This window comes from Mustela lutreola, chromosome 14 (assembly GCF_030435805.1).
Source record: "Mustela lutreola isolate mMusLut2 chromosome 14, mMusLut2.pri, whole genome shotgun sequence".
In the NCBI taxonomy this organism is placed as follows: Eukaryota; Metazoa; Chordata; class Mammalia; order Carnivora; family Mustelidae; genus Mustela; species Mustela lutreola.
In genome coordinates this window covers 71432862-71439510 of record NC_081303.1, presented here as the reverse complement: position 1 = coordinate 71439510, position 6649 = coordinate 71432862, and positions in this window count along the sequence as shown.

Genomic DNA, 6649 nt, shown 5'->3' with positions numbered 1-6649 from the left:
GAAGGTCAGGGATGGGCAGGGGGAGAACCGTGGGCCAGGAAGAAGGAGATTGGACACACTGGAGTATAGGGTTGGTACATTGGGTCCTGATGACTCCTGCCAGAATCAGGGTGAAACTTCGGTCAGTTAGTTGGGATCGCCAATGAGCTCACGGTCAGCCTTGAGGCCAGGAGGGGAGCAAAAGCCTAGATTAAGCTAGATTAACAGCAGGAGCTGAGGCTGGGGCTTGTGGCGCCCGGTCCTGGTCCGGGTCCGTGTTAGGACAAGGCATGAACAGGGGCTCACTTGCATTCACAGCCTGGCTCGGGAAGCTGAAGGCGGGACTGAGACGGGCTGGGCCTCCTGCTACAAGAATTTGTTCGATCTGAGTAGGGGACTTGGGTTTGGACGGACGATGGTTCCATTTAGGACATGGGCTGCCGTTCTATGGGCAGGGTGATGTGTGGGGAGCCAAAGTGAGGTTTTATTTATGAGACAGAAAGACTTCAGTGTCCGCCTGCTAAATCCCAGACTGGCTAGAATATTCACTCCTTGGCTCTGGAACACCAGCGCCCTCTCATCGTAGCTCAGCGTGTGAACGGAGGTCCCAGGGCTGGAGAGAGAGTTCCACGTATGCAGGAGCGCAGTAAAGCAACCTAATCCCCTAGCAAACGTAACCGCAGGAGTCCTGCTTCACAGCCTAAGCCTGCCCCTAGTGCGGCTCCCCGGGTGACGGCTGTGGGGTGCCGGAGCCCTCAGCAGTGAGTGGGGCGCAGACACCATATCAAACCGGAAGACAGGGTCCACCAGCGGCAGTGTTACTGGCTCAGACGAGGCTGGTTTTGGAGTCTTGGGGATGCATGTTGGGAGAGACTGAGGGCCTAGATGCTTCTAGAAGGACAGCCACTTTTGAGGACTCCACATAGAGGCCCCTTAAAGCCTCAAAAGGCAAAGCACATTGTTGTTCCCTTTGACCCACTGAGGGCTAATTGCCGCCTCCTTACAGTTTGGGGCCCATAAACGAGGCCGCCAGCCTTCCTGCCTTGTGCCCTGAGCCCTGCAGGGTTCTGAGGGGAGGCGCAGAGGGTGGGCCCTGGGGAATCAGCTTGGTTTTCACAGCACAGACCTGGCCCCCAGCCTGAGTGTCGCTCTGGGCTGCTCCTCAGCAAAGGAAGAGAGGTCACTCGTGGGAGCCCCCCCCCCCCCCCGACTGACTCCAACTCCTCCTTCTCCCCTTCCTTCCCCCGCCCAGCCTCCGCCCCAACCTTCCCATGTCCCCACCCACTTTCTCTGCAGGTCTCAGAAAGGTTGGCCACATCCAGGGGACTGTGGCGTCTGCCTGCGCCCCAGGGGGAGAGAAGCTGATAGGGAGAGCAGCGCTCGTGAAGGCAGAGGCCCCCGGGTGGCTCATCAGGGGCTCCGAGGGACAGAGGCGGCAGAGGCCCAGGCTGCCATTCGGGGTGCAGCACCCACATTTCCTAAGAAATCCGCCGTTCACCGGGGGAGATGGCCCTTCCTCTGTACGGGCCGCCCAGTGTGGGTTGTATTTCCTTGTTTCCTAAGACAGAGGCAGAATCTCAAGACAGAGACATAGAAAGGAGTAAACAGAGACACCGAGCAGAAGGGAAGAGACAGACGCAGGAGCCAGAGGAGCCAGAGGCTGCCTCTGAGCCGAGGGGCAGCGCGGCCCCACGACGTCTTGGGGAAGGAAGGACAGCAGAGGCCGCAGCCAACCTCCTCTTCCTCTGAAGCCCCGCACGGCTCACACGCAGCCTGCTGGGCCCGGCCTCCGGCCTCGCCGCCGGGGCCGCAGGCTCAAGCTCGAGCTCCCACCGCCCCCCCTTCCAGGGCCCTGGGTCTGCAGCCTGCCGCCCGCGAAGCTCCACACACACGCTCAGAGCAGGCTCCTCCTCACCCCCTCTCTCAGGACCCTGTGTAGACCCAGGCTCACCCCTACCCCACCCAGGGCGCAGGCAGCAGACCCGGGAGGGGCCCTGGAGGACAGGGTCCAGGAGCAGCTGTCTGAACGGCCACGGGAGGGACACCAGCACGCGGGGTCAGAGCGCGCAGACCTGCTTCCGAGTTCAGGGTGGCAGAGAAGAGCCCCACGGCTGACCACCCTTTCCAGCTGTTCTCAGCAACGGCTGCCGGTGGGCGGGCGACCAGGTGAGGCCATGGTGGGGGGGACGAGAAGAGTGGGTTACGGGGGGCACCGGGGGTGTGGCGGGAGATTGCCGAGTTCGGACGAGGAAGCGGTGGTCAGTGATGGACAAAGGCCGACATGCGTGTGTGGGCTCAGTTTCGGGAACCGGGTTGGGGCTGAGGGGCTCAGCATCCCCGGCTGAGCTGGTTTAGAAGGAGTGTGGGATTCCTGGGGACAAGCCCAGAGATCGGAGTGGCTCTGGAGAACCGAGCTGTGCTCCCCTCACAGAGGGCAGCCGTATCCTGCGGGACCCTCATGCATCCCACAAACGGCTGGGCCCCGGGGAGGCAGCCAGCAGCACAACCCCCCTGTCCTCCTGGAGCCCCATCTTTGGGGGAGATCAGCAAGGGAAGAGGTGCCCCCTCGCTCACGGGGCCGCAAGCCATGGCGCTAGGCGGGCAGCCCTAGTGGGAGGGGCATACAAAGAGCTCTGGAGGACCACTCGTGATGCCCCCGGGAGCACGGAGAGTGGCCGGAGGAGTGTGTCGGCCCTCGGGAAATAAACCAGAAGGTGTCCAACCACCGGAGAAGAGGATGAGGCCAGGAGAGTCAGCTGATGCCGGCTTTCGCACTGAGGGGAAGATCCTCGAGGCCCGGACCGCTGGGGAGCTGCTCCCCCCTGCAGCAGGGCGATCACTGGGATTGGAGCCGGGCCTGCAGGACAGACCCGTGACGCAGACTGGTCCTCCCAGACGCCTGCACACATCTGTCTGCGGGGAGACCTTGGGCTGGGTGACTCCACACATCCAGTGGGACTCTGACTTTGAATTTATAGAAATAAAATTTGCTTCTGATTGTGCCGTGTGGATCCCCCAACACATGCTGCAGAGCAGCACAGCGGTCCTCCTCGGTGCCCAGGGCGGCCCCTGGCCGTGGCCCTGGCAGTGGCCGATGCGTGGAAACTGGCAGGGGCAGACCCAGGCCCGGTGGGGGTCAGCTTCAGGCTTCCCCACGGAGCCGCCCGGCCCTCCCTGGGCTCTCCTTGTGTTTGTTTGTTCCCTGTTGCCCAGGCACTGGGCGAGGCGAGGGGAGGCGGTGCCGAGGGGTGGGACTCAGGGGCAGCACAGCCCCGCCAGCCTGGCCCGGGCAGCAGAAGCGTTCACTGTCAGGAGGGCTAAATGCCCAGCTTCTTCCCTCCCCCGCCTCCTCCTTCCAACAACTGTCCCCACCCCACAAACTCTTAGAAGAGTTCTGTGTTTCCAGAATTTCAAACCCGTGCCCACACGGAGCCGGACTACACAGGACCCGGGGTACGAGGTGCCCGAAGGGGTGTGGTGTGTAGAAAGGGCCCCACCAGCAGGTGGGTGCACAGGCGGACATTCTGAGCATCAGGGCTGGTCTGGGTGAGCTTGGGTTGCCTTCTGAGGTCGTGAGCACCCTCTCTCTCGGAGTGTGCAAGTTCACACTGCCCAGTTGTTTGGTTAGAGCTTACAAAGGAGATCCAAGCACCAGAGGGTGTTGTGGGTCCCTTCAAGACTTCAAATTCTCTGATTTGGGGCTCGCCCCACTAGCCTGGGGACGGTCTCTCCCCAGGAGCCACACAGAAACGCTCATTAGCTCTGGCCGCTTCCTCGCGATCTCCACTCTCACCACCCCCTTGACTCCTCTTCCCAGGAGCCTCCTGAAAAAGCCACCCAAACCCTCAACCCTATTCCTATCCCAGCATCAAAGCCATCGATGGGCACTGAGATGGTGACCACAGCTCTCCCAAGAGGACCCAAGGGGGAAGGAAGACCTTGAGCCAGGGAGGCTACGAGAGGGGGAAGGTCTAACCATGTAAAGCCTGGCAGATGGAGGTCTGTGCAAATGAGCTTCTTCCGGGGGAACTTGGGTGCTTTGTGGGGATACCTCCCAGAGTGTGGGGGAGGGGCAGGTCACCTTGGCAGCAGCCTCGGATGCAGGGGGAGGCAGCCTCCCACCCAGCTGTCTCCCAGACTCCCCCTCTGCAGAAGGAGCTGTCAGCCTGGATGAAAGGGAGACCAGTGAGGAGCTCCCTGGCCTCCACCCCCAGACTTCTTGTCTGAGACTCCCGCGTCTCCCCTCTACTGTCACCTAGATGGCTGCCACCCTTTCTCACCCCAAAAGCCCCATGTGGCTTTGAACTCTCTGAGCCCCTTTCATCCGAGCCTAATCAAAGTGCTTTTACTGAGACCAATTAACGCCCGGCTGTGACCCCAGTCCCAGATGGGGATGCTGAGGACATCCCAGCGCCCCACTGAGTCAGGGACAGCCTGGCTTGGCCACCAGGGAATGCTGCTGAGTCACACTCAACTGGAGCTGCTTCTCCGGCAGGTGCAAAGGTTGGAGACTGCCCCCAAGCTACAGCATGACACAGGCAACAGGCACACAGGGCCAGGTAGGGGCACCGGGCCCGCCAGCAGCCGGGGTCACGTGTGCGGGAGGCAGCTGCCTGGAGACCTGACCCAGGGCTCCGAGGTGAAGCCCCACCACTGGATTTGCCAGACGACGCCAACCAGCCCGATCTGACACTACCAGAACCAGAAGACCCAAGGAGACGGGGACAGGCAGCTGGGGAGCCCCTTGGGTACCCACACAACTAAATCGTAGCTTGGACATACTTTGTTTTTCCCCACAAATTTCTAACATCTTTACAGAAACCAACACAGCGCACCAAACAGCCCGCCCTGATTCCCCCAGCACGGCTCTCTCTCTCCCAGACACCCCTGAGCTGTTTCGGGGGCTCAATGGGTTACGACACGTCCACCCCAGAGCAGGGAAGAAAAAACAAAAAACAAAGCCCTCCCTAGGAGAAAACACCGTCCACCCCAAGGCCCAATCTCTAGCAGCAGGACTTGGGCTGGTTGTTCCTGAGCTCGGGGCCCACGAAGTCCTCCAGGAATCCCATGAGTCTCTCCGCTTTGCCCCGAAGTGTCCCGCCCCCTCTCTGTCAGTGGGGCTCTGCCTCTGCCCTCCTGCAGCCTGACCCCACTGGCCCCACTAACACGTTCTGCTTCCCTGTCATTATCCCAACTGCTGTCCCAGCAAGGGGGCGGGAGGGTGTTTATAAAAGATGGAGCCCCGAAGCCGCCTGCTCGTCTCAGATGCCAGCGGCCCGCCTGGCCCTCGGGAATGTCCACTTCTAGGAACTGGGTTCCTGCGGGTGACTCAGGCCTGTCCCGAAGCCCGAGGGAGCCAGCACGGGGGCTGTTGAGGAATCCCCAGGGGAGCTACCAAACCTCCCTTCCGCATCACAGGCCGACTCCAAGAATTCCCAGAGGGGGCGACTCCGAGGGCAGACCTGTCCTCCCCTGCTCCGAGGCAGCTGTGTCCCGCCCCCACCCCCGGCCCCTCAGCCTCTGAAGCCAGGCATTTACTCAGAACTACAGCCGCGCGCCCCTCCGCGATCCAGGCCATGTCAGGATGGTCTCAGTTTTAGGCTGTGGGTTCCGCCAGGCCCTGTACACCTGAAGCTTCACGGGGACCCGTTCTGCCAAAATGCAAGCCTGGCTTTAAGCCTGTGAACGTCGCCAGTTTCTCTCCACGTGGCCTCACAAGTTAGCGATGGGCCTGGAACGCCTTTGTTCCTGACCCTTACTCCGAGGACGCCCATTCCTCCCGCCCCGAGACGGGTGACTCAGGGAGGGATCTGCTCAAACTCCAAGCACCCAAGGCCTTGTCTGGCTGTCCTGGCAGGAGGGTCCCCTGGAACACGTTAGGGGTCATGGCTCGGTCCCTGCAGGTATGAACAGCGAGAGGCTTCACCCACCGGAGGCTGAGCCACCAGCCAGCCACAGGAGATGCCGGGCCCCTCGGTGGTGCTGCCATGAGATCAGGGGCTCCCTCCCATCCTGGGGGAGTACCACGTCTTTCCAAAGCCTCTGGGAGGAAGGGAGCAGCTTCCCCAGGTAGGACGGGCGTCCTTGGGGACACTGAACAGGAGGGTAGGCACCACCCTCCCCAGCAGCTAGCCTGGCCGGGGCGGGGCAGGTGGAGAGGGCCCTGGAGAGGCTTCTCTGAGGAGGAGGAAGCCCAGGGAGCAGCTTGCCCGCCCACTCTCCCTGGGTCCTATGAAAAGAGGACTCTTGCCCGGGGCCCTTATAACCTGGCGTTGTAAACACTCAGGACGCGCCCAGCTGCTGCTCTCGGCCTCCTCTGTGCTGGGCCCATCGAGGGCGGCAAGGCTGGGCTCTGGATTGGAGGAACGGAGCACTGAGAGGGCAGGGTGGCCCCGAGGGCTGGGAGCTGGGAGGCAAGCCCTTCCCCATGCCCCAGGCACACAAAACGGAAAAATGGCTCTACACCCGGACCACAGCTCTGCAGCCCCCAAGGGGCCTGGGAATCAGGCTGCTTCCAAAGGAGCCGAGATTATTCTAAAGGCACAAGACATATGGTGGACCCAGGTCTGCGGCACTGGGGGCCCAGCGTGGACCCCACGAAGGAGACACCCAAGCAGCATTTGAGTGAGGGACCGAATGACTGAGAGGGTTTGGGGGAAACAGAGGCAGG